The sequence below is a fragment of the Oculina patagonica genome, chromosome 6 (assembly GCF_052425735.1).
Source record: "Oculina patagonica isolate OP01 chromosome 6, crgOcupat, whole genome shotgun sequence".
Classification (NCBI taxonomy): domain Eukaryota; kingdom Metazoa; phylum Cnidaria; class Anthozoa; order Scleractinia; family Oculinidae; genus Oculina; species Oculina patagonica.
The window spans coordinates 6686458-6714277 of record NC_135763.1 but is presented as its reverse complement, the minus strand read 5'-3'; the positions used below and the strand labels follow the sequence as shown (position 1 = coordinate 6714277).

At 39.9% G+C, this 27820-nt stretch overlaps 1 protein-coding gene and 1 long non-coding RNA gene across 2 annotated transcripts in view; both read right to left on the bottom strand.

Moving 5' to 3' along the window:
• The window catches only part of LOC144658464 (uncharacterized), a 45615-nt gene extending 22914 nt beyond the window's left edge, over positions 1 to 22701 (bottom strand). Inside the window, exons 1-3 of the mRNA XM_078518872.1 lie at positions 22636 to 22701; positions 6272 to 6343; positions 5865 to 5936 (exon numbers count right to left, since the gene is read on the bottom strand). The gene's annotated coding sequence lies outside the window, so the exon portion shown is untranslated. The remainder of the gene's footprint in view (positions 1 to 5864; positions 5937 to 6271; positions 6344 to 22635) is intronic.
• Positions 18047 to 22283, bottom strand: LOC144656136 (uncharacterized). Its single transcript, XR_013571265.1, has 3 exons — positions 21718 to 22283; positions 21258 to 21383; positions 18047 to 18917 (listed from the first exon to the last, which is right to left on the bottom strand). It is a non-coding gene; the product is annotated as an uncharacterized LOC144656136 (long non-coding RNA).
• Positions 22702 to 27820: the final 5119 nt, after the last annotated feature.

Below are 27820 nucleotides of genomic sequence, written 5' to 3'. Positions count from 1 at the left end.
TAAAATCGAAGCACGAGCTCAGGCCGAAAATACCAAAAGAGCCACTTCTTGGGGTATAAGGAAATTCGAGAAATGGTGAGAGAAACGACAGCTCAACGTCGATCTGAATTCCGTTACTTCGGCGGACCTCAACGAAGTATTGAGGAAATTTTATGCGGAGGTTAAGTCGGAAAAGGGCCAACCGTTAACCCCTAGTACCCTTACTGGCATACGAGCAGCGATTCATCGACAACTAACTTCAACCCCATTCAGCAGGACTATAAACATTTTACAAGACAACGAATTTCTTCCTGCGAACAAGATGTTCGAGGCAGAATGCAAACTGTACACGAAAGAAATGAATCCTAAACCTATGCATAAATCGTCGATAGCAGCTGGAGATATGACGAAGCTACGAGAATATTTTTCTGGAGGTTTAGGTGCAAACAGTGATTGGACGGATCCAGAGCGACTTCTAGAGTTTGTGTGGTTTTCCATCTGCTTCTATTTTGGACGCCGTGGTAGAGAAGGTTGGCGTGAGCTCACCAAGCAGTCGTTCGGCATAAAAAAAGATGACTCAGGAGCACGGTATGTAACTGAAATGCAAACTGAACAAACAAAGAACTATCAAGGAGGGTCAAAGCAAAAAGACCAAAGTTATTCCGATGTGCGTATGTACGAAAACTCGTCGCCGCTTGATCCGGTTGGTTCTTTCGAGTTTTACATCCTTCGCCTCAATCCAAACTGTCAGGCTCTGTTTCAAACACCTAACAAGCACTTCAGGAAAGAGGGATCACGATGGTTTCGAAATGAGCCTCTTGGCAAAAACAAGATCGCCAAACTCATGGAAAACATTTCCTTGAAAGCCGAATTGTCAGAAAAATACACGAATCATTGCATTCGTGCCTCCACAGTCACATCTCTGTTTCAGCGCGGCGTCGACGCCAAACAGATTTGCGAGATCACTAAACACAAAGATGAAAGAAGCTTGACTCACTACATTTCTCAAACTTCAAGTGCACAAAAAAGGCATTGCTCCAGGCTCTTGCAAGAAGCGTTTGACGGACATTCGGCCTCAGAAACCTCCCAAGAGTCGCACCGCTCAATAACAAATTCCGAAATCAGCAACATCGCCGGTGCTAGTGCAATCACTTCAGTTTCTCAGTCACTGCAGGGTCAGTTTCTCTCGCTAGCCCAGCCATATCCAAACTGCACACAGCACATTCAAATCGGAACTTTGAACATCTATCAGAGTGCAGGTCCTTCTCATTCAACAGAAAGCGAAACCGTAAAACGGCGCCGAGTAGTAATCGAAAGTGACAGTGATTAGAAACGTGTACTGACTAAGTGGTTATCCTTGTATTTTCCATCTTTGTATCTTGTATTGTCTATTGCTGGATTTTTCTCGAGACGTTTAGCTGTTTTCAGCCTATTTTCTTTCAAACACAGCTAATTTATTGGATTGAATTCGAAGTTAACTTGCGCCGGCAAGTATATATATATTTTGAGTCAACTTATTCAGAGCAAATTGTTTATTTATTAAAAGCCTCATTAAATTTGTCAGTTTTCTTAATGTCACTTGGCCTTGTTTATTGATAATAATGATAATAAAATGCCTTTTTTTCGGGAATATTGTTTATTTGCTCCCTTGAAGTGTCATTTGTGGCCCTTGCGCTTCGCGCTCGGGCGACAAATGACACTACGCGGGCGCAAATAAACAATATTCCCTCAAAAAGGCATTTTATTCCCTTAATGGTAACCCCAATAAAGTATATATTTTCTGAAAGCTTATTGAATAAAGATTGTGATTTTGGATTTTGTTTTCATTTCATAGACCAAAATACGCAACGTCAGCATTTTGTTTGCAATTATGATGTTGCGCAACTTTAGGTTTATTTGAGAACACATTTACATGAGAGCCAAAACTTTTCTCTGGAATTTGATCTACATATATTGGTCTAAAAAACGGTGTCTCAGATTTTTCTTTTCTTGCTCCATTAATTTTTTATGAATTTTTTCACTTGAAAATGGCGTTTTTAGGGCTTCTTTAGGATTAAAAATTCATAAAAAATTAATGGAGCAAGAAAAGAAAAATCTGAGACACCGTTTTTTAGACCAATATATGTAGATCAAATTCCAGAGAAAAGTTTTGGCTCTCATGTAAATGTGTTCTCAAATAAACCTAAAGTTGCGCAACATCATAATTGCAAACAAAATGCTGACGTTGCGTATTATGGTCTATGAAATGAAAACGAAATCCAAAATTACAATCTGTATTTAATAAGCTTTCAGAAAATATATACTTTATTGGGGTTACCATTGACGGTTTGCACACAAATTCACTGGGAACGAAAATGCCAATTTACCTTCCGTGATACCTTAATCTGTTAATTAGTTAGACGAAATGATTAACTAAGTAAGCCGGGCATAGAGCTTGGTAATTTTTGTTTCAAATTAAAGAAGTCCAAGATAACGATTTTTTTATCTTTGTCAGCCGGCACAATTGCCGCGCTAGATGATAACATCTACCGTGAGCATACTAGAAGCTACTAGACGGGCTGTAGAAGGTTGAACAAGAACGACGTAAATAATCAGTGAACCAAGCGTCTCCGTGTAGGATGCAAAACTTTCAATTAATCATTTAGTACTTTAAACAAGATTTCAACAGCTCGAGCTCGACTAATCACGGAAGCGCGCGAGAGAATATATTCGCACAAGGAGACGTGACGAGCGCGGGCGTCCCTTTTTGTACGAAGTGATTTTCTCGGCAGCTTGCGTAGTCGACTGCTTAGACTTGCCCCAAGTCGCTCGTTTTTTCTTTGCATCTATAGTTACTTAAATAAAGTCGCTTTGAAATCAAGCGAGAAAGACCACTTGAGTAAAATCACCTTTGAAATCGCGCGCGAGAGATCGCGCGGGATTCATTTCTGTGAACGCGCGCGCGAAGGAAAACAAACACTTAGGAAAAGCTCGGAACGAGGCTCGTTCCGCAACGATCCTCCGCCATTTTGTTTCTCATGCCCGCGCGCGCCCTCCGTTTCCGTATCCAGCGGTCTCCTGCGAATCTAACGAGCGACTTGGAGTAAGTCTATCGACTACTCGACTGCACCCTGAGCAAAATTAGAGACTTCCCGTTGTCTACGTTAAATAAACATGATAACATGACATAACACTTCTGAAGATATAACAACGACTCTATCGTGCAGTGCCGACGCAATAGCTGTTATTACAGTTATTGGCGGTTTGACATAGAAAAACGAAAAAATGGCTCTTTCTGCATTTTGTTTACCTATATATAGACCATTATGATTTCGCCTCATTCGCATATCGTCTTAACGACGATTATTTTTCACAGGGGCGTGGGGGGGGGGGGGAGTGGATGCTACCCCCCACCCCCCCGTAAGATTTTTTTTATAATGCTGAAACTCTCAATAGCTGTTAGTTCTTCCCTAACAAAAATTTTAAGATGTCAACCACGTGCCCATTATTTTTGACGTTGCCATGGTAACGTCATAATTACAAGCATGTCTGGCCAACGATCGCCAATTTTGACATTTTTCTTTATTTTTTCCAGTTTTTACAACAAAATTGTAATATTTGCGTAGTTTTATATTCCACAAGCATTTTGATTTAATTTTGTATCAATTTCCGTTATTTTGTGACTTTCTAAAACATAGGCACGCTAAGCGTGCAGGAGTTATTTTTTCAATTTATGGGGTGGCTTGGGGTGAAACTGGGTGATTGTCCTGTTGGGATGGTTTATGCCATGGGTTGAGCTATTTGTGTATGGCGGCCCACGGAGTCACTTTTTGCACAAAATTTGCTTGCAAAAAAAATAACTTTTACGTGCATTTTGACACATCAGAACTGTTTTATTCAATTACGTAAATTTTCATCATTTAATTGAAAAACAAAAACTAATTCAATTATCAAAATGTCACAAAATGGCACGTTCTTATTCTGTTTAAGCGGTTATTTTGTTGCTAGCTTTGTAGCAACCGTAACGTGTTACTTTTGTTTTTTACGGAATACTTTTGGCTTTTTGCCAAACACTGAAACATGATATTGTTGTTTTTCTCACTTTTGTAGCATGAGACCTTTGTTTTTTAAAAACGAACGTAACACGATACCCTTGTTTTTCTCGAAAAAGCCACGATACCATATAGACATTGAACGAAAAGTACTATAATAAACGAAGTAATAAACGTATCAAATCAAAAACCACTTTCTTCGGGAAAGTTCTTTAAAGCGCAGTACACCTGGAGTATTTTTTTTCTGTCAGAACTGTTCGACAAAGATTTTCGTTCATTCACAACCTAAATTCTATTCAACAAACAAGAACTAATTGAGTTATCGAATTGTCACGGAATGGCACGCTCTTATTCTGTTTTTGCTCTCGATCGTAGTTGCTTTTAACAGCAGAGTTAATACTTGTACCGGTTCATTAAATGTTTGAACGAGATGTTTTACAGTTGATTTCAGTTTACTTTGGCCGCCCGCTTTCCGAAGTTTGTTGGGAAATTGGAAACTTTGTTATGAAGTTGCCAATTACGTTGCGAGTTTGCGAATCAAATTGCGAACTTCGATAAATTCCCAACTTCGCCGCGACTGAACTTTCGAAGTTTTGGTAGTTGAGGAGAAACAAGACATGTTGCTCGAAAGTCATGGCGATTTCTGAACTCGAAGATTTTAGAGCTTGTCAAGGAAAGTTGAAGTACCTTGAAGTGCAAGACAACGTTTCGCATCAGCGATCACGCAAGTGATTTGGCGATAAATAAATTTTATGCAGGTAGAAGTTTGGTCAAATTTTAACTTTTTTGTATGAAAACACATATTTAACGATTTCTGTGAGGCATAATCTTCACTGTCTTCAATTTCAAGTCTTCTGCGTTTGTAAACCGGATGAAACTGGATGGTTTATTGATTTTAATCGAAGCCGACGCGACGCGACAGACTAATTTGTTCGAGACAACATGTTTACGGCTCGCTGAACATAAAAAAGTTTTTTATTTTTATGACATTTGTTTCCAACAATTTAGCGTAGCAAAGCCCTTTTTGATAACATAATTATAGAAGGTTTTATTAATTTCGGGCCGAAGTTGGGAACTTTGTATCGAAGCTCACAATTTGATTCACAAACTCGCAACCTATTTGGCAACTTCATAACAAACTTTCCAATTTCCCAACGAACTTCGCAAAGCGGACGGCAAAAGTAATGACAACATTATTCTTCAAATCTGCATTGTGCAAATGTTATATGTTATTTTTACTACGGTCAGGAAAGCTAGCCTCTCCAAACGTACGCTCGAATAAGACGAATAACAAGTTGGTGTTGGGCCTTTTGCTCACGGCGTGTGCGTTGTAAGCAGGCGGGCGTTACGAAAAACGTTTTAAATCCACGGTTAAATCACAACTCACCGATTCCGCCTCCTTCTAATCTAAAAACTTCGAACGAAATTCCTGACTACGTCAGATTGCTTCCCCTTTATAAACTACAATTTGATTGGTTCCGATAGTACCTGAAATCTGATTGGTGTGACAAACAAACATACTTCACCCACTGATCGACCCACTGACTGACTGATTCACGGGACATCATGCCGACTAAGAGCTATTTTGAAAAAATAACTCAAAAATTGGTCAAATCCAAGTTGGCGAATCTAGTGACGTCATATGACGTCACAGCCAAGCTAAAGGCTTTCTACGCGGTGAAAAGTTATTTCGCTACGCCTTAATAGAACGAAATCCTTAGGGGGTTTCATACACCTTCTTTCCCTCCACCTTGTATCACGTTGGTGACTTGCTGTATGAATTTTGTACGTCCGATGGTTTAAATCATCGTATTTGTCGTAACAAGGTCAATGGTGTCGAACTTCCATACTTACAGATATTCAAGTTTTGTGTGGCTGCTAAACGCCTTACTTGGTATATGGCTTATCTTGTTATTTTGTAAAAATCTAGTAAAAAAAAAACAGAAATTAATCACCAAAAGATATATCAATACAAACAAAAATGATCTAACGGATTGTATGGATCGTGCATGTAATGCCATTCATGGGTTGTATTAGCTCAAGTGAGTAGAATGGACACCCCTCAAGGGCAGATACTAAAAATAACAAATACACATTTTTCTGACACTTATCATTGTAGTTCATTCTATGTAATATTCTTGAAGTTTACTTGCACTAAATTAATTATAAACATTTCCACGCAGGTGACTTAGTCCGATTAGTAGTAGTAGCAGCTGCAGCAGCAGCTTAACAATTCTATCTTCTAGCGAATAAGTACTTACAGATATTGAAGGTCCTTCAGATTCGAAAAATGCCCATCTTCGATGCTCTTGATTTTATTGTCTGCCACATTTCTAAGGGATAAATATTTGAAGTTCTGTGCATCAAAGAAGCAAACTAGTCAACTCCAGTCTTACAAACTATCATCAAGAAATTAGTTATAGCCGAAATGAAAGTCTCCCAAACGTTTTTTTTTTAGAAAAGGTAGCTTTAAAATCACTTGTCTCTCATTATTTAGGTAAGGCCTTCCAAAATAGGCCTTATCACGGTTTTCTTGACGAGTAGGTAGAAACTGCAGTATTTGTTTGGGAATCTGCAGGAAAATATCTTTTGCAAAAATTTGGACAACTCATACTAGATACTAAGCAAAAGATTGTATTCGCCGAAATTGAATTATGTAGCTAGGATAGAAAGCGTTCAGTCACGTTTTTAATTTCCCTTACATTTGTCTATAGTTTTTCCCGCGAACCCCGTCAATCATGCGGAAAAAAGTAAAGGCAAATGTATGGAAAAGTTAAAAACTTAACTGAACGCTTTCTAGCCCAGCTACATCCTTCAAACTCGGCGAATAAAAACTTCAGCCTAGTATCTTAACTTTACAATTCATAAGCTGTCCAAAATTCAATTTTTGTAAAAGATATTTGCCGTCAGATTCCCATACAAACACTTAAATTTCTACCCGCTTTGCCTACTCGTCAAGATGACGTCGAAAATCGTGATAAGGTCTATTGAGGTCCCGCATAAGTGATGTCGTGGATACGCTAATATTCGTGACTATTTATGTCCTTAGAAATATTAGCTGGTACGTAGCTGTTTAATAGGGGTGCACTGTAACCGCGAACATTTATGTATACCGTTAATACTTGTCAATTTGTTGCTATTGGTAGTTCATTAGCATCCCTTGTGACGTCATTGACGTTATATAAAGCTTATCGAATTATTTAGAATTGTCAGTTGTTGCGTACGTTGGCCATGAAAAGGCGAGGCGTGGTCCTTAAACATACCGCCCCTGACCAGCGTTGACTCTCGACAGGAAGCCTGAATTATTGCCGTTTTACAGCTGTGTTCACTGACACAAGCTCCAGTTTCCAACCTTATTTCGGTTTCGGGCTCTTGAACGGTTCCGGTTTCTTCTTCCGCTTCCATGCTGCCCACTACTGTTACGGCTCCGTCTTCAGCGTCGCAGCCACCCACGCTTACAACCACTTCGAACTCAGCTTAAACGTCGTCAAAGAAACCCATGGGCCTCCAGGGAAAAAGAGTTTAGAGGTAACATTTCTTCGGCTAGTTTTTGTCTTTTAGCGCCGGTGTAGGTTTTACTTGTTGGGCATTGGCACGCTCTATCGTTTGTTTTTTACCCAGCCATGTGGTCAAGTATTCCCCAGTGCCACTCGTAAGGTTTTGTTTTAGAATTTTTAATTTGAAGATTTTATTACCCAGTCCTTGCTACAGCGTTAATCTACCGGTGCGGTACATGTGTGGGGTGATGTGAGTAAGGTGTTTCCTTCTTGTCTTCTTTTTTCCCTAACAACCGGTTAAGCCTTACAAGCTTAGGTCATGCGTCGATACAAGATTCTTAAACCTCTGCATGAAAAATACACCATTTTTCCTGGTTACTCTTGTTTTAGTCCCTAATCTCGCCTACCAGAACTGCCATTTTTCTAAAATAGACGACAAATTAGGATATGATCATATTTTAATTTCTACTGATTCAAAACAGTTTTTTGGTGTGGAATGGAAGGGCTAGTACTTGGTGTCAACCACCTTTCTTTTTGGCTGGAAAAACTCTCCTTTCGTCTATCGGACGGTGAGCTTGGGCTCCACTAACTATTTTAGGAATTATGGGATTACGGGAACCCTGTACATTGATGACAGGCCAGTAAATGAGATTTTCACCCGAGGGGGTATTTCGTCTCGACCTATGGAATTGAGGAGCCCTGGATTCACCCGCCAGTCAGCATTAGCAGCTCTGTTTGTAGGCTACAAAGTATTAATTAACTTGGGTTACTTTCTGGTTTTGAATAAATGTGTTTTGCCAGCCTCGATGCGTTTAACTTTCCTAGGAATGGTCATTGATTCGACAAGTCTCGCGTTTGTGATTCCGGAAGAAAATATAGAGTCAAGTTTGCTGAGCTACGCGAGTCCATTCTATCCAGAGAGTCCACCATTCCCCTCAAGTCGATCCAGAAATTAATAGGGAAGTGCGTATATTTTTGTTTGGCATTCCCTGGGGCAAAATTTTATATCAGGGAAGCGAGTGTCAGCTGTGGGGTAGTAAAATAATCCTAACACCTTCCTTAAGAAATGAAATAGGGTTTTGGCGTTTTCTTGACGTCTGGCAATACGGGCCATTCTTTGGATCCAGGAACGTCATTTTTCCGTATCTTTGTCAACTGATGCTTCTGCTTTTCGTTGGACAGCAGTACGTAGTTTTCCACTAACATCCAGCTGATCGCAGTCTGGACGACTACTGGGACGACAGTCTGGTGAACGAACACATTAACGTAAAAGTTGGAGTCTTTTTCATCCAGTGTCAGGGACTGAAGAATGGACACGCAAGTCGATAATCAAGCAACTCTGAATGCTTGGCATGGTCGCGGACCCAGGTCCTTAAAACTCAATGAAGTAACTCGCCACATCTTCCATGATGTTACAAGCAAGACAAGGCGTTCACAATGTTTTACGTTCGATCCTCCTGGTTTTAACCAAGCCGATGAATCTTCCCGCTGTTTGTCCGATTGTGCCACGTTAATTCTGCGTTGCTGGGACATTGTATGTGATCAATTTATTTTCGGTGGATTGAACGGGCATACTTAAGATCTTATGGCACTGAACTCGAATGCCCAGCACGACCTTGCAGGTGCTTGTTTAACCCACTTTTCACCTTTTCCCACCCCAAAATCGGCTGGTGTAAACGTTTTAACGAGGAGTTGTCGTCATGTGATGGTGTTATCATAAACGCTTACGTTTTCCCGCCATAAGCATCAACTGGTCCTTTTTGTGTTTTACAGCTAATTTGAGAAACGTTGTCGGAAAAAAGCACAAAAGTGTACGCGACAAGACCGAAAGGTAGTATGGGTAGAGGTAGAGGGCTTCTACACGTGCTGAATACTAATAAGGCGGTGACATTTCAAACGCGAATCCCAGCATGCGATGGTCACTTTGGTTGTTTCAGAACCTTCTCCTTTACCTCCCTTGTGGGTCGGTGATAAATGCTGTGGCCAAACAGCGCACACTCATTGTTCGGATGCGGTCCTTTTTCCTTCCAAGACTAGTTTGAGGCCGAAAGCAATTAGCTCTTCTCTATGGGCTTTCCAGGTGGGAGAGCAATGACTACTAGATTCTAACTGTTTTTTCGTATCTACTTTTTGCGGCAATTTCCGTTAGTGCTAACGATCTTCGTGACTTCTGTATCATGTCCGTCCTGTTCTTATCCAAATGACAATGACTTTCAATTTTGGCAACGTTGCGGTCATAAATGTCAGCTTCAAACATCCCTTACACAAACTAGTCTGATAGAGATATTACGACAGCTTATACCGGTGATGCAGTTAACTTTGTTATCTGGATAGACAGGAGGTGGAAAACTGTTGTTCACGATAAAAACTGTGTTTATGGAGCTGAGCTTTTGGAACAGTGGACTCTTTCATTTGAAAACTTAGATCTATATTTGGCAAGTGTGGTAGAATTCTCGACGATATCGTGTTCCCGGGCTACGGTAACCCTGCAGCGTCTTGGAAAGTGAAGTCCTACTTAACGGCTACGCGAGAAGAGCAACTGCTGACAAGAATAATTCCCTCACAAAATGAGCCTTATTTAATTATAACAGATTTGGCAGAGATTTTAGTTTTTTGAATGATCCCAATAAGTCTCCAATTCAGCTTTACGTACTCTGCGCTCGAAACCAGCTTTCTCCAAGACCCAGGGGTTTTTTGCGGGCGACAGGGCGGGAGAGTTAAGTTGGAAAAAAACAAGAGTACTCTATTTTTCTGGAAAAGAAGGTATCCTGTTCAATCACACGCTAACAAAGTCTTTACATGATGGCACGTGTAATATGTTCGCCCTAAAGAGAAAATTACACAAATTAAACTGTGTGATTTAGTCTGTGTTCCTATTAGAAAAGGTTTTCTCTTTAAAGCGGCGAATAAAGCGGGCGACGTTACTGATAAGTTTTTTGACTCCGTGGCGGATCAGGTCCGTCTATCTTCTTATACCAAACAACTCCCTGGGACTTAAAGCAACCGGCGGTTGACTCTGCATGGCATACGCAGTGGCTGCGCTATTTCTCTTCTTCTCGCTGTTATACCATTGGAATCTGTTATGGCCAATGTTGGCTGGGGGACCTCGGCAACGGCTAAACATTACACAAGTTAGACCAATTGATGACGTTGGATGGTAACAGCTAGAGATATTTTAGCTTGCCTTGCTTTGGACCTAAGGGACTGGTCAAAAAGTACAAGGGGTGGGGGAGGGGGTGGGCCGGAGCAGAAAGGCGGTGGGTCATCAGTTTTTGAGCCCTGGAAAAGGGGTGGGTTATGTAATTTTGATCTACACGTAGAGGGGTGGGTCATCCTATTTATTCACTAACTTTAAACTGTTACAGTTCCAAGAAAAGTTGTAGTCATCATTATATAAAATTGATAAATTTCTCCATGTGAGCAGTTTTAAATGAATTTCTAGCGATTTCAAAAGGCCCAAATATAAAAATTTCCGGGGGAAGCGTGCCCCTGACCCCCCTAGATGACTTGTGATCATAACAAGATCAGTTTTGCTTGTCTCTCTTCAACCTGCATAGATTCACGCTGGCCTTTAGGCCTTTTAATACCTGTAAACTCTTTAGTCAAACACTTTGCAAATATGAATGACGGACAGTGGTTGAAGTTTCTGTTATTAATTTCTGTATAAAAATATGAACTCTTCAATAATTGACTTAAACCCTTTCGCTCCCCATGGAGCATAGGTCCACGGAAACCACTGCTCGCCATCGTGTTCTGTTTTGGGCTATCCTTTCAATCTGCGTCCAGGTGTAGCCTGCTTTGCTCGCCTCGTCATCTACCGTCCTCCTCCAGCTGTTTCTGGGACGGCCTCGGCTCCTCTTCCCCTGTGGGTTCCATCTCAGTGCCTGCTTGGTGACATTGCAGTTTGTTTTCCTGAGGGTGTGCCCAATCCAACCCCACTTTCGCCTTCTTATCTGGATGTTGATCCTTTCCTGCTCAGTTGTTGTCCAAAGCTCTTCATTTGTTATGACCTCTGGCCAGTGGATGCCCATGATGGATCTCAGGCATTTGTTGATAAAGGTCTGCAGTTTGGTGGAGTTCGCTTTTGTTACTCTCCACGTTTCAGAGCCGTAAAGGAGGACTGACTTTACGTTGGTATTAAATAATCGTAGTTTGGTCTTTCTGGAAATCACTTTTGATCTCTAAACAGGTGTCAAGATGGTGAATGCAGTTCTTGCCTTTCCGATCCTCACTCGGATGTCCTGATCAGATCCACCGTCCTTGCTGATGTTACTTCCAAGGTACGCAAAGTCCTCCACCTCGTCGATTTCATCCTCATCTAGTTCTATCCTATCTGCATTCTTGATGTTAACCCTCATCACCTTCGTCTTGGATTTGCTGATCCTAAGGCCCGTCTGCATTGAGATCTTTGCCAGTCTTGTTAGCTTGGATTGCATGCTCCTGTGGTTATGTGAAAGAAGGGCAATGTCGTCGGCGAAGTCAAGATCTTCTAACCGGGTCGTGAGTGTCCACTGTATGCCATCCTGATGTTTTTCTGTCGTCCTCCGCATTATCCAGTCGATGACAAGCAGGAACAAGAAGGGCGACAGCAAGCAACCCTGGCGCACTCCAGTGGGCATCTCAAACAGTTCTGAAAGAACTCCGTTGTGGATGACTCTACAGGTGCACTTCTCGTAGGTCTTCTGTATAAGAGTGATGTATTTCTCTGGGATGCCATAGTGGCGTAGCAGCTTCCACAACACTTCCCTATCAACGCTATCGAATGCCTTCTCATAGTCCACAGAGGTCGCATAAACAGGAGAGTTCCACTCTAAAGACTGTTCCAAGATGATCCTCAGGGTAGCAATTTGATCTGTGCATGACCTATCTTTCCTGAACCCAGCCTGTTCTTCTCTCAACCGCTTGTCCACCTCTACTTTCAACCTCTCCAGAATTATCCTATTCAGTACTTTTCCCGCCGTTGACAGCAGCATGATTCCTCTCCAGTTCTTACATTCCTTCAGATCTCCCTTCTTTGGAAGTTTGATTAGGTAGCCTTCTTTCCAATCATCTGGTATCTCGTTCGTTTCCCAGATCTTGCCAAACAGTTCATACAGCATTTTGGTCGAGGTGTTTAGATCTGCCTTGATGGCTTCTGATGGTATGCCATCGGGACCAGCTGCTTTTCCATTATTCAGTTGTCTGATGGCTCTCTTGATCTCTGCTTCACTTGGCTTACTCTCGCTGACCTGCAAAGGTGTGTTGGCTGGTTGTATGTCAGGCAGCTCGCTTGGCGGAGGTCTATTGAGTAGTTCTTTGAAATGATCTGCCCACCTTTTTCGCTGTTCTTCTTGGTCAGTGAGCAACTCTCCGCTCTTGTTTTGACAGGTCTTTCCGGGATCTTTCTATCACCTGCCAGTTTCCTTGTGATGGAATATAGCTCTTTTGCATCGCCTCTGCCTGATGCCTCCTCTGCCTGTCGCGCGAGGTCTTCCACAAAGTTCCTTCGGTCGTTTCTGATGCTACGTTTAACTTCCTTGTTGACTTCCGAGTATCTGATGCGAGCTTCTGCTTTCTTAGCTCGTGTTCTGCTGTGATTCAACGTCTCCTTCACCTTCTTCCTGGCTTCTATCTTCTTCAGGGTGTCTAGACTCAAAAAGGTCTTATGCTGTTTGCGCTCTCTTCCCAGTGTTTCCTCACACGTCTCCTTCCATGCATTTTTCATGGCCTGCCACATTTCGTTGACTATGCTTTGGTTCTCCCTTTCCTCCCGATGCTCTTCATTTTCTTGAAGGCTTGCCAACACTTGGTACTTGTTGGAGATGGTGAGTTGGAATCTGTTCTTTATCTCATCGTCCTTCAGCATCCTGATGTTGTACTTATGGCTTATTTTCTGCATGCCAGTGTTCAGCTTCAAACGGCATTTGCCTACAAGAAGGTGGTGGTCTGAAGCAACATCGGCCCCTCTCTTTGCTCTAACATCAAGCAATGACCTTCTGAACTTAGATGATATGCAGATATGGTCAATCTGGTTCTCAGTTCTGCCGTCTGGAGAGACCCAAGTCGCCTTGTGTACCCTCTTGTGCGGAAAAACGCTTCCGCCGATGACAAGCTTGTTGAAGGAGCAAAAGTCAGCAAACAGCTCTCCGTTCTCATTCATTTCACCAAGACCTTGCTTTCCCATAACTGTCTCAAAACTTGTATTGTTGCTCCCCACCTTTGCGTCAAAATCCCCGAGCAACACTATCAAGTCCTTTCTAGCTATTCTGTCTATGACACCTTGCAGCCTCTCATAGAAGTCAGTCTTTGCCTCATCATCAGCTTCGTTCGTTGGCGCGTAGCACTGAATGAAGGTGGCTTTTCCGATCTTAGTGTGAAACCTTGCTGTTATTATCCTGGATGATACTGGGTTCCATCCTATGAGTGACTTCGCAGCTTGTGGAGTCAGCATAAATCCAACACCCTCTGTGTGGGGAGCATTTGCATCCTCGTGACCTGAGTATAGGACAGTCTGCCCTGTTGACAGCCTTATGCAGCCTGACTCGATCCATCTTGTCTCACAAAGGCCCAAGATTGACAAGTTGTAAGTGGTCATCTCAGCAGCAATCTGGGCAGCTTTACCTGCTTCGTACATGGTCCTGACGTTCCACGTGCCAAATAGTGTGGTTGTCTTTTTCAATAATTGATTATGAATTAATATTACATACTGATTCAGTTTTTTGCATATGTTTGTGTCTAAATTTCCCCATGGACTTTACACACAAATATGTGGAAAACTTACAAAAGGCTAGTATAAGAAGCTATAAATTCATCCTTCTTTGGTGTGTAAAGAAAATGGAAAAAGACGTACATGGAACCGCAGTGTCCATCTGGGAAAATGTCTATGTAGGGAATTGCACTTTAAAAGCTGAAGTCAAATCAAAAATCTCCAACTCCTAACAGATGATAAAGAAATGATTGGTTCCTAAATTTTTTTCAGCAAAGGGGGTGGGACATATAATTTTCAACCCCCTATCAGGGGTGGGTCAATCAGTTTTGAGCCAGAAGGAAAGGGTGAGTCACAAATTTTTGAGCCACCACTTTTCCAATTGCTCCGGCCCAATCCCCCTGGTAATTATTGACCAGTCCCTAAGCGCAGTTTACCAAGAACAAAACTCTTCAATACTCATCACTCAGGCGTTCTCGCATCAGTATTTGTAACGAGCCAAAATGTAATTTGGTAATCTTTATTTATCTCTTTCTGTGAAATTTAGAGGTTGTGGTTAGGCTTAGCAAAATGAAAGATGTTTCATCATTGTGGCGGAGTGTTTTGGTTGGGGATGAGAAATGGGCAGAAACCCATAAGGGTTGAAACGAGTAACGCGCGTTCACAGCGTTTGAATATCCAGTTTTCCCAAGTACCATATTTGGAAACACAAAGAGTTTGTATGCGAATGCTTTACACACGTAATGACACACGAAACAACATTTTCGGTTTTGCAGTGAGTTACTTACTTCCGACCTAAAGGCTGTAAATTTCCTACAGAAACTAAAGAACTTCATAAAGTGTATCCAAGCGATGTTCTCCAGTGTACTTAACGATGAAAAAACAAGAGAATTTAGCCAAATTTAACTTTACTCAACCAAGCTTGTTCAAAAACAAGATTACGCTATCGAGCGCGAGCTAGTGCGCGCAATTTTGATTGGCTAATTTTTTCGCCTGATTTTCCAAATATGGTACTTAGTAGAAACGAATGTGCAACACACTTTTGTACAATGCGAATTATAGAGAGTTGCACGTTTCAACACTTATGGGTTTCTGCAGAAACTCATAAGGGTTGAAACGTGTAGCTCCCTATGATTCGCATTTTACAAAGCGTTTGCATATTCGTTTCCAGCAAGTACCATATTTAGAAAATCGCGAGAAAACATTAACCAATCAAAATTGCAATATTTGGATTAAATTCACAGCGCGCGCTAGCTCATGCTCAATGGCGTAATCTTGTTTTTTTAACCAGCTTCGTTGAGTTAAGTTAAATTTGGTTAAATTCTCCTGTTTCATCGTCATTAAAAATAGTCTGGAGAACTTCACTTTGATACACTTAATAAATTCCTTTAGTTTCTGAAAGTAAGTTACGGCGCTAAGATCGGAATTCAAGTAACTTAATAAACCGCAAAACCGAAAATGTTGTTGCGTGTGTCATTACGTGTATAAAGTATTCACGAACAAACTCTTCGTGTTTCCAAATATGGTACTTGGCAAAACTGAATATTCAAACGCTGTGAACGCGCGTTACACGTTTCAATCTCTGGTATGGGTACGAGTATGAAATAAGGTATGGGAGATAGATTGTGGATATAGGGATGATCCATTAAGGTACTGCGGTATTGAGGATCATTAAAACAACAAAACAAGAGAATGGAGGCGAAGTCGTTCAGCGATACTCAACAATCCATGCGCACATCTGGGGTTCCGGGCATCTACAGTTTTAACGTATGTTCTGTTTAAACAATGGAGTGTTTCTGTCGAGGAACTATCGGCTGATAGTTGTCCCGCGGAAAGTTAATGTTCTTAAAACAAATATTTGTTATAATTTCGTCACTTTCGTAGTTGGCATCCTACCGTCTACGAGAGACGATGGTGTAGCGTCCAGTTTGTTTTATCTGCACCTACGCGAGTGGCTAAGCAGGCCAATTCGGGAGTGAGTCTCTGCTGCGTCAATTTACCAAATTGTAATATTTGCTTTGTGTATTTACTCTGCATGCCTATATTTTTCGCTGGCCGTATGCTATAATTTACTCTTTATATTCGTGCGGCCTTTTTCTCTCTCACTTCGTGTCACGTTTGCAGTCGGTTACCCGGACCTTGTTTCCTTTCAGCAATTGGTAAGCCACGTTTCGCTGTATTACTTGTTTTTTTTTTTTATTTTTGTCGCCCCTCATTGTGTGTTGTTTTGTTTTAATTCATTTGTAATCATCGTTAGGAATTAACAAAAATATTCGCCGTTTAATACAGATGTTGGACCGTCTGTGCGTGGGTATTTATGTTGTGGACCAACATCTCAACATTAGCAAGTGTCGTTACTTACAAAACGTTACGGTAGTCTGTCGTAAAAATAACCTTTCTAGCCCTAATTCCGCAACATCTGTAATCTCTGGTTGCGACACCTTTTGATAGGTTATCCCATGCACACTATGTAATATATAGATTTAGGCAAGCCTAAAAGCGGAGCTCCCCAGTTAATTATTTTGCACTTTATTGAAACCTGAATTCAAGCCATTGTACAATTTTAAGGCTAAGAATATAATATTCGTTTTATTTTTTTTTTTATAAATTTTAATATTGTTACTTACTTTTTTTTACCGTGTCCCGGGGGGGGGGGGGGGGGGAGAGGTACTCCCTAAAATTTACTCAAGGGGTGTGCCACTGAGTCGCTGAGACTCTGGACCTGTTCCAGAGAAAAACGGCTCAATTTGCGACCCTGTTCCAGACAAACAGTGCAAAATAGGTACCCTGTTCCAGACAATATCCACAATGAAAAATATATGAAGATAGATATAAAAACACTAGCGTACATCACAAAGCGCTCACTTGACTTTGTCTGTGGCTTGGAGAAAAACCAATGAGAGGAGCGGATTTTCATAGCTAAACTTGATAGTGTTCCACAGTCAAAAGAGTGATTTGTATACCCTGTTTCAGAGTCAGAGAGGCAAAAGGCACACCCTGTTGAGCAGCACATACCCGTATAGCCCTTATATGGGAGTACCGTATACAGCAACACCAAATAAGCCGAGAACAAACAAAATCAATCAAAACGTTTTAATTCCACCGACAGCATTATGATCCAGAAGTCTGGATGGGAAATTATGCTGCAAAACGGGTAATTATGTAACCTTCGAAGATAAGGAGGGGGTAGTAGGGCTGCATGTTGGGGTAGATAGGCATATCACGTGGTAAATTAGCAAAGCACTTAACATTTAGAGTATATAGGAAATAATATAGATCTACATTAAGAATATGGTTAATTTTCTTTTTTTCATTCATTCATTTGTTTTTATTTTCACTATTTGCCTATATTTTAATTTTGAATGGAAATGGCAGAGGTCATACATGTAGCAAAGGGTTTACAGCATATTGCCATAAGCTAATGCCAAGCAAACCGGAGTGAAAGCTAACCACAAGCAAACTAGAGTGAAAGCTAATCCCAAGCACACCGGATGAATAAAGCTAACTGCGAGCAAACAGGGGTGAACCTAACTACAAGCAAACCGGAGTGAAACTAACTGGAAGCAAAGAAGGGACATTCTGTAACCCCATCCCACCCCCCTCGCCCCCCCCCCCCCCCCCAAAAAAAAGGATGATAGCACCTTTTTTACTTTTACATGTCTTTTTGAGTCCCCTTCCTCTTAAGGGGTTTCACTTCACTTACAGAAATAAAAAAAAAAAAAAAAAATTCTGGGAAGATAGAATATTGTTTGTGTGTCTCAAACTCAGTTTTGTTCTTTGATTACGCAGAAAAAATAGAATCATGTTTGCTTGTGTATAAAACTATGCAAGAAAAAAAGCATCAATACTTTGACTGCTCTTTTAAAAATTTGTATGCTTTATTGTACACATTTTTGTGGAGTCATGTTGCCCATTCGTCATGAAGTTCACAAAGTAAGCAAATGAGTCACAATTTGGTTGCTTCATGGTACCTAATGGATACTGCAAATTTAATCTGGCTTTAGAATATTTCACTAATTTTAACATTATAGCTGTTCTTATAAATTGTACGCAGCATACAACACATAAGAATGAAATTGGTATTGCATATTGCTTGCAATCACGATTTTAACCTCTATACTTAAGAATTACACCAGTTTCAGCATTACCAATCCAAATTCAAATTATTACATTGCTTTTTACCTCCACTACCTCCCCCAAGGTCAACCAAAGATCTTATGATATACAGTAATTAGACAACTACATGTAAGTCCTGTGTAGTCGAGGGCTCAAAATATTTGGACACTTACAGGTCATGTTAACCGGCCAAAGAGATTTTAGCTTGGTCACATGTGGTTTCTTACCAGCCAAAACATTGAAAATAGCAATTTTAAACTCCCATTCATTTCTGCTGTTACTGTTTTGGCTGCATAAATTATTCTTAAAAAGATCACTTCATAATGCCCTTGTTACATCTAAAAAGATGTGAAAGAGACAGGTCAATCAAGAAGTTGTTTTCTGAAGTACACTGTAAATACGTTAACATTTAAAATATAAACTTTGCTCATTTGCAGCTTTTCTTGATTTCAATTTACATGTAATTTACTAGTCTCTTGAAAATGGCATCATGAAGACACCCAAACATCAAGCTGGATAATCTTAATCCTTCCTGTTTTCTTTTGATGTCCTTGTCCACATTCTGTTTTTGTGTCTGTGGCTCTGCAAATTCTGAAATTCATGTTAACCCTGAAAAAAGTCAAATGCCACAGATTAAATTAAAATTGATTAATTGGTATGAAAATCAATAATTTATAAAACAAAACACTTAACGCAAGCTTGTATAAAGTGAAGCAAAACTACTGGATGCGAAAGGATACCTTATATATTTAACAGAGATGTATCAGCACAGACTATTTTTTTTACTGATAACTGCGAAGTCAACTACAGAAAAAAAAACCGGTAACTCGAACTCGGATAACTCGAACAACCTTGCTAACTCAAACTCACTTCCATTTCCCTTGGATTTGACCCCACTTTTCAGTCATTTTTACTCGGTTAAATTCGAACTCGGATAACTCGAAAACCCCGCTAACTCGAACTAAATTTTGTTTCCCTTGAACAAAATTTGGGTCAAACTTTTTACGCTGATAACTCGAATTCCAGAACTTGCAACTCGCAACGGTTGCCCATTGATTATAGCAATGAACAGATCATGTATTTGACAGTCATTTTCCACTCTTAACAAAAGAATGTGTGGTCGCTTTAGAGTTTCTGGCAAGATAAGTTCAATTTGCACAGTACTGTATACTGAAGTGCTTAAAAATCAGTAAACTATCAATTATTAACTTGGCAAATAAAATATTCAATCAACCCCGCTAACTCGAAAAACCCCGCTAACTCGAACTCATTTTCGTTTCCCTTCAGAGTTCGAGTTAGCAGGGTTCTACTGTAAATATTTCAGGACCTGAACAATCGATGAAAATCGATGATCGGAAAATCAATCGATCAATCGATGACAATCCATTAATTACTGTTGATTGGCATCGATTGGCATCGGCCAATCGATGATCAATCGATAATCACACTTTGGTGGTCGCGAACTTCATCGATTGCCATCGATTGGCATTAAACACACAATCAATCCGAAGCATGAAGTAAATACTTACATATGTTGTTTTGTAAAAAAAAATAATAAAGCTCCTTTCCATTGAGATGAAGTTTACATCATAAGCTTTAATGTTTCTGTTTTTCATTCGAGTTTCCTACTGTTTGCTAGCGCTAGAATTCCAAAGACACTTCGTTATTCGTGATCGAGTCAAAAATGGCGGACGTGACAGGCGAAACTCATCACCAGACTCCCACTGTTGTCTCGTTTTCGTTCCGACGTACGGACGACGTATTTTTGAGTTCTCTCTGCTACTGTTTGATTTGAAATATTTCGGACGAGCGAGAAAATGTTTATGGACTACAAGACAGAGTTTTAGAAAAATTACATTGTACTTAGACAGCGAGGAATTCTGTAAGTTGCGATTTCTATTTACTTTGCCAGGAGTTGGTTCGAAAGCAAACCAGACCGAAAAGCGTACGCTTCGTTGATGGAGGCGAATAAGACTTAAGCTCAAAACGTTTGTTTTAAATAATTATTGCCTTATTACTGTTAAGTTAGTAAGTTTCTCGTTGTATTGACATTTTTTGGAAAGGTTATCATTGTTGTTGCTAATAAAATATAACATACAAGAGAGACCGTGTGTTTTAAAGTAAACATATTTATCAAATACTAGTCAAATAAAAAACGATGGCAGTTAAATGATCGATTGAATTGGTAATCGATGATATTGATAATCGATGAAAATCGATGTTAGTTAATTGATCGATTGTCATCGATTATCGATGAAATTGATAATCGATGACAATCGATAATCACAAAAACTTTAGCGATCGATTGTTCATCGATTATCAATATCAATCGATTAATTGATATCGATTGTCATCGATTGTTATCGATTGCCATCGATTATCGATTCCATCGATTGTTCAGGTCCTGATATTTTAATAAACTCAAAGCATCACTGCAAACCCTTACACTCCCTCTTTAAAAGGTTTGACCTTTAAATACTCCCCCTCCCCTCTACCCCTATATATACATGTACATGCATAGGAAAAACATTGCCACATCTTAAAAGCTTTTTTCTTAACAGTAATACTAAGATTTTTAAAGATACACATTTAATTAATAATAAGTTTGCATGCACAGCTGCATACAGTGTCTAAAATGGCATGAATTTACTCACAAAGATTCCAGTTTTCCAGTAGTCATTAACCTTTGTTGTGTGCATTTTCCAAATTCCACAACAAGATTGTGATTTTTTTATGACAAATATAACATTTACTGTTGACATTCTGAATGAAACCAGCAAAACAGACCTCAAAATCTCAAAATTGTTGACATTGTTATGTAATCCACATGAACGCTCAATAGTGAACAGAACTACATGACAAGTGGATTATTTAATATATTTGGGAACGAAAGAGCTAAGTAATGAAGCTGAAGTTTATTTACTCTGACTAAATGAACAGTAATTTTACCTCCATCATGAATATCAATAAACTGCATACACTGAATCGATCTATTTCACTCGGAGTTAACGAAATTCCAGGTGCTTCGTGCAAACTGACATCACTTTCATTCTCATCTCAGCTGCTCTTCCAGCACTGTAAAACAAAATAATCATATCACAAGCATTTAAAAATCGTAAGCTTAATTTTCTTCGAGATGTGTTGAAGTGATATTCTTTGTGAATTCGTTCATCGAAGGCCCAACAATTATTTGTTTACATAATCAAATCCTCCTATTTGATCAGTAAAACCTGGTAAAACTGAATTTTAAGGAATAGTATTTTTCAACATTGTTCATGTCACAAGCAAATGCTTAGTGGCGAAAGCAAGTAAAATGTGCCGTCAATATAAGCTTACTTTGCGTATAAAGTAAGCTTAAGACAAAACGTAGAGATATTAAATGACGGAAACACTGCAGTTTTGTACTCACCAGTTGGCCGCAGTAGGTACACTCGTCTGCTCGTTTTATCTCCGTTCCCTTGTTCTCCGCTATTTCTTTGCCTGTTTCCTCGGCACCTCTCTTGCTATTTTAGTCGCTTTTCTTCGCTACTTTGCTACCAGGTTCGACAGGCGCTTTGCTATACTTTTTCGCCTGCTTTCTGTCCGGGTTTTCTGGATCTCTCGCGATCTCTTTCCCGTCGCAAATCGCTTAAACCCTGTTTCCTCGAAGTTAAGTTTACCCTGCTCTCGTTTGTAGTCATCGGCATAACAAGGAGCCAAAATAAATGTGTTTGTCTCAAGTTCTAACTTTCAGACTAGCTGTTTAGACCTCACACTTTTTTTTCCTCACACTGCAAAATTATTTCGCGCCAGTACTGCGCGAGTTGTCAAGACCTTTCAAGATCCCGGATGTGCGCAACACCGTACGTACGTTTGTACGCCGCCGTACGCGCCCGCGAGGCATGCCGCTAGCCATGATGACCATGAAAACTCGGATGCAGAGGTTTCCTATTTTATTTCATGTGTTTTTTTTTTTTTCATGTGTTTTTTTTTATGGGTATGGTGCTCCGCTCTGCGGCCCTTACGGGCCGCTAAGGAGCTCCGCTAAAAGTTATCAGGTAAGGGCCGCCCAAGGTTGGCAACGTTATAATCGGGAGCAGTAACTGTAAATTTTGAAGTAGTGCCCAAAAGAATGAAAACAGGAAAAGCGCTAAACTACGTACAAGAATGGAGAATCACTCTGCTTAAAGAAATTTAAGATTTAGGGGAACATAAACAACCTGCGACTTGCAAGGGAAAGTATCCATGGATAAAAAATTTACTGTGACAATTTTTAATAAGATATAGTTCTGAAGACATTTTTCCTTGAATCTTCAACTTGAAATACTTGCCAAATGTATGTACTTACAAATATGTCAGCCTTCGTAAGCTTTGGAATATTCCTTCAGGCAGCACTTCTATTTTATTGTGGCTAACATCCCTGTAAAAACCAAAGTTAAGTAATTATTAAGAAAAAACGAGTTTCATATCTATCACAACCACCAGAATATTAAAGAAATGAAGCATAATGTGTTCATGTTCTTCACCGAATATAAACTTATTTTCCTTTTACTACAGCAATGGCGTCAGCGTGCAAAGAAGCCAAGAAAATAGTCGGATCCCCACGACATTCCCTTAAAGAATTAAAATGTAAAGAAAGAATGGTAACGAACTTACAAAGTCCCCAGTCCCCACAGATTGGAGAATAATCCGGAGGTTAGATTGCTAAGTTGATTCCATTGCAGGTACCTGGAAAGAAGAAATGCAAGACATTGTCATTTAGCGTATCTAAGAAAACTAAACAAGGAAATATGTTTCCTTGACGTAATACTGCTAATGAAATATCACTGTACGTATATGTAAAGTCTGGCCAAACGGGGACGCAAGTAGCCGGAAGCTTTTAACTTAAGTTCACTAGTACTTGCATCTCCGTTGGGCCAGGACTTGCGTTCGTGAACTTGCATTGACTTGCGATAAATTGCGTTCACTTTGGTCGAGACCAAATTTGCACGCAAGTCAACGCAAGTTTTCACCCGTTTTGCCACCCAACGAAAATCAGTGCGAGTCTTGCTGTTAACTTCAAGTACAACTTGCGTTCACTGGCGAGTAAACTTGCGGGTGCGTTTGGCCAGCCAACGCAAGTCTGTACGCATTACCGTTTAACAAGGGCTTAAGGGAAAAACAGGAATGAGTAGGTAGTGAGAGGACTCAGTTACTAAAGTAACAGTGACTCAGTAGCAGTAGCAGTAGCAGCCGTGTTCAGCAGCAGCAGCAGCAGTAGCAGTAGCAGCAGCAGCAGCAGCAGCAGCAGTAGCAGTAGCAGCAGCAGCAGTAGTAGCAGTAGCAGTAGCAGTAGCAGTAGCAGCAGCAGCAGTAGCAGTAGCAGTAGCAGTAGCAGTAGCAGTAGCAGTAGCAGTAGCAGTAGCAGTAGTAGCAGCAGTAGAAGCAGCAGCAGCAGCAGTAGCAGTAGCAGTAGCAGTAGTAGTAGCAGCAGCAGCAGCAGCAGTAGCAGTAGCAGTAGTAACAGCAGCAGCAGCAGTAGCAGTAGCAGCAGTAGTAGTAGTAGTAGTAGTAGTAGTAGTAGTAGTAGTAGTAGTAGTAGCAGTAGCAGTAGCAGTAGCAGTAGCAGTAGCAGTAGCAGTAGCAGTAGCAGTAGCAGTAACAGTAGCAGTAGCAGTAGCAGTAGCAGTAGCAGTAGCAGTAGCAGTAGCAGTAGCAGTAGCAGTAGTGTGTTTCAAAAACTTCGAAGAACTAGCAACAAATTTCCTGGAATCCTCGAGAAGTGAGCTTCAAAAACATGACGCCAAAATCACGCCACCGGCCTCAGTCACGTTCCGATCACGTGATTTTCCCATTGATCACATTCAGTCAGCTAAATGTATTCCGCAAGGGAAACATTTGATGGAAATGTTACCCTCGTGGAATACATTTTATTTTATGCAAGGTCACGTGATCACTAATCAGCCGATGGAAATCGTGTTAAGAGCAAATGAAACTGCGGGTGTATAACAAAAGTTGTTATTAAAAACTAAGCATGGTATATTGCAGTTCCTGAGTTTTGATTAGTTTACAGGCCATGGTTTATGAGCTAATATACTATGGACTACAGATATGGTAGGTGTACGCATCAGCGTTAACAGCCGGGAACTAAAGGGGTGCTCAAATATTGCAATTCTTTGGATGTTTTTAATAAAACAATTATTCCACTCGCGCTTGTTGTTGTTATAACCAACTCGGCGCTAGTCGCCTCGTTGGCTATCTACATATCCAACGCGCTCATGGAATAATTGTTTAATATTGTCGCTGTCTGAGGCATCGCTGTTTATTTCTTTATTTTTTGGTTGCAAAACGTTCGGTAAGTCGATAAGATTATTGTGACTTTTATAGTGTTCGGTTTGCATCTATTTATCGAATCCGTCTTATATTTTCCGTGCTTGTAAACCTGAAATATGTAGGTTTTTAGTAAAGTTGGTTTATAAATTGAAGTGGAAAAAAGATCTTTTATAGAAAACAAGTATTTTTTTCAAGCTTTCTGTTTTTTTTGTAATTTTAAATTAAAACTTAATTCACTGTTACTATTTTTTTATTGATTTCGTGCCTTGACTTTGGAACCTTTTTCAGTTATATAGGCTGCAACTTAACCCGCTGTTATTTTGTTTATAGGTGTAGCTTTATTCCTAGGTCTTTGGGTTTTTAAGGCAGACCATCTAAGCTTATCTGAGACATCCTTTGACTTTACGTCATACTGTAAAGTTCCGAAGGTAACGATCCCGTAAAAGTTACGACCATCCATAGAGTATCGCTAAACTTTCACCATTAGTAGCGATCCCAAGTGTTATTAGACTCTCTGGGAAGTAAAAGTTGTAATAAAAGGTACCAAGAACGATAGGCAATTATCCTGTTAATAAGTTAAGATGGTTTCCACCCAACATTCGAGCAATACAGGCCAAAATAAAGTTACCAAAGAGATCTCTTAGCATGGCAACAGCTTAAGTACAGCTAACAAAAACCTGCTAAAACTTAAGTACTCAAGTTGACCCCGTGAGAGAAAAATGGATTTGAAATTATTTATATTTCAGTTAAGACGGACGTTTCATGTCAGTTCAAAACATATTATCATCACAAGTTGTAGTTAACCAATTTTTCGCCCACGACAGTATTTTATCCACGTGAATACCAAGACATTTCACGAATGCGAAAAAAAAAACAAAACTGGTTTCAAAACTGATTATTTATTTACTTTCTGTGAGGCTGAACCAGAAACTTTGTATCATTCTTTTTTACCAGTGTCCCCACGTCAGACAGTTTTGGAATGATTTTGAATCTTGCTGGTACCTCTTATGAAATCAAGTAGCTCGTCTTACTTTGCAAAATTTTGTATTTGGAATAACATCAAAGCAGTGCCCTTCTTTGGATTTACTAAACAACCTTATTGTTATTGTAAAATTGTTTCTGTGGGACTGCAGAAGAAACCGGACATAAATTCAAAGATTTAGAACAAACTGATTATTAAATATGAAACTGAGAAGAAAAAAATAGATTATTGAAAAATTTAAAGAAAAGTGGCATATAAAGAAAGGAATTATGTAATTTAGTTTGATTTGCCTTTTTTCGTGTTTTTTTTTTTCTGATGTTGTTTGTTGAAGAAATTTTTCCTGAAATCTTTAAATTTTAATATTTGCCAGATTCATGTACTCCCAAAGTCCACAGACTTGATAAATTTTGGAATATTCCTTCAGGCAGCGCTTCTATTTTATTGTCGCTAAGGTCCGCCTGTAACAAATGAAACAAGAATTAACAGATAATCAGACGGAGAGACCGACAGACTGACCGACAGGCAAAGGACGGATGGACAAGAACAACGTAAATGAACGTAGCATTTGTAGACATTACCTCTCAGTGAGGTATTGTCTGTCCTTAATGATTTCTTTCTTCTTAACATGACGTTGCTATAGCTCTTACACTTGGAGTAACGACCACGAGAAATGAAAACAGAAAAAAATAGAACACTAAACTACAAAATATCAAAATCGAACTTCTTAACGAAATGTAAAATTTATGCAATTTAAATACCTTGCATCTTCCAAGGGAAAGTAAACATCATTAAAAACATTTGCTGCGAAAATTTATGATTTGCTCTTCGATGTAGTTCTGAAGACATTTTTCCTGAAATCTTTAAATTTAAATACTGAACAGGTGCATGTACTTACATGTCCGATAGCTCTGTTAAGTTTTGGAATATTCCTTCAGGCAGCGCTTCTATTTTATTGTGGCTAAGGTACCTGTAACAAATGAAACGAGAATTTAAGCTCATGAAAAATGTTAAGATGATGATCAAAACCAATAAGTTGACAGGTAGCTGTTGAATATGTTGTCGGTCTACCCGCGAATTTTTATGCATTATACCGTTAACTTTAGTTGATATTGCCCCTGTTTGCTATCAAGTTAATTATTAGACGGACAGACAGACAAACGGTACGGGTTGACAAGAACAATAATAACCAGTAAATGTAGCGTTTCCATGAACGACGAAAAACCCCTCAGTCAGTTAATCATTTTTAATAATAGTGCTTCAAACAAGATTGGTACATTTCAACTCAGTACGTTTTATTGTATCGTCCTTTTTTATAATGGCAAATGTGCCTGTAAAAAAAAATGAAATGAACGAAAATTTGCGTTTATTGAATACACGGCAACTCATTGGGGGGCTCAAGGTCTTTATTCCAATGACCAACGCGTGAATTCCAAAAGCAAATACACTTGCTAACTACGTTCTTCTGTTGTTGTTCGCTCATTAGCTAACAAAATATGCCAGTTGATTGTGGTCATCTCGCTATATGTATCTGTTGGGCTTGGCTAGCATTTCCGCTTATTGTATTTAATTACGATAAACATCTCTTTCATACCCAAAATACACAACAACTCATTTGGGCCTCCGGGTCTTTAATGCAATGACCAACGCGTGAATTCCCCAAATTTCCCCCAAGGAGTTGTTGGAATCACGAGTGAGTGATAGCCTCTCTCATCATATATGCTTAAAGCAGCTAATTTATATTGAAGACAACGTTAACAGTCTAAATAGCGTTCATACCCGTTTGAGCGCCAATCGCCTGGGAGTTAAATGTAATGCCCAGAGACACCGCAACTTTGGGCATACCTCGCTACTTCCCGACAAAAGGAGTACCCAGAGTATTTAGAACTGTCAATACCGCATCATTTGAGTGAAAGCTTAATCTTATTAGTGAAAACCGAGTATGTTAGTGATGTCAGGGCGCCTTTCTTTTTTTAAGTAAACGCAGGGCCCAAATCGTATTTAGTGGCTCGAAGCACTCACTTTGGCAGCTTGAATGCGTGCACAAGTACGGACATTGGGCAGAGGTTAGAATGCTCAACTTTGGGAACTGGGTCTGAGAATTGTACGGTTACGATATTGAATAGTTATGGACCAGCAAACAAAAAGCACGATGCCCCAATTAAAGAGGTGTATGTCACGTCGTCGTAGATGTTTTTGTGGATCGAATACTGCTGCGGTCTGTGAAAGATGGTTTGATTTA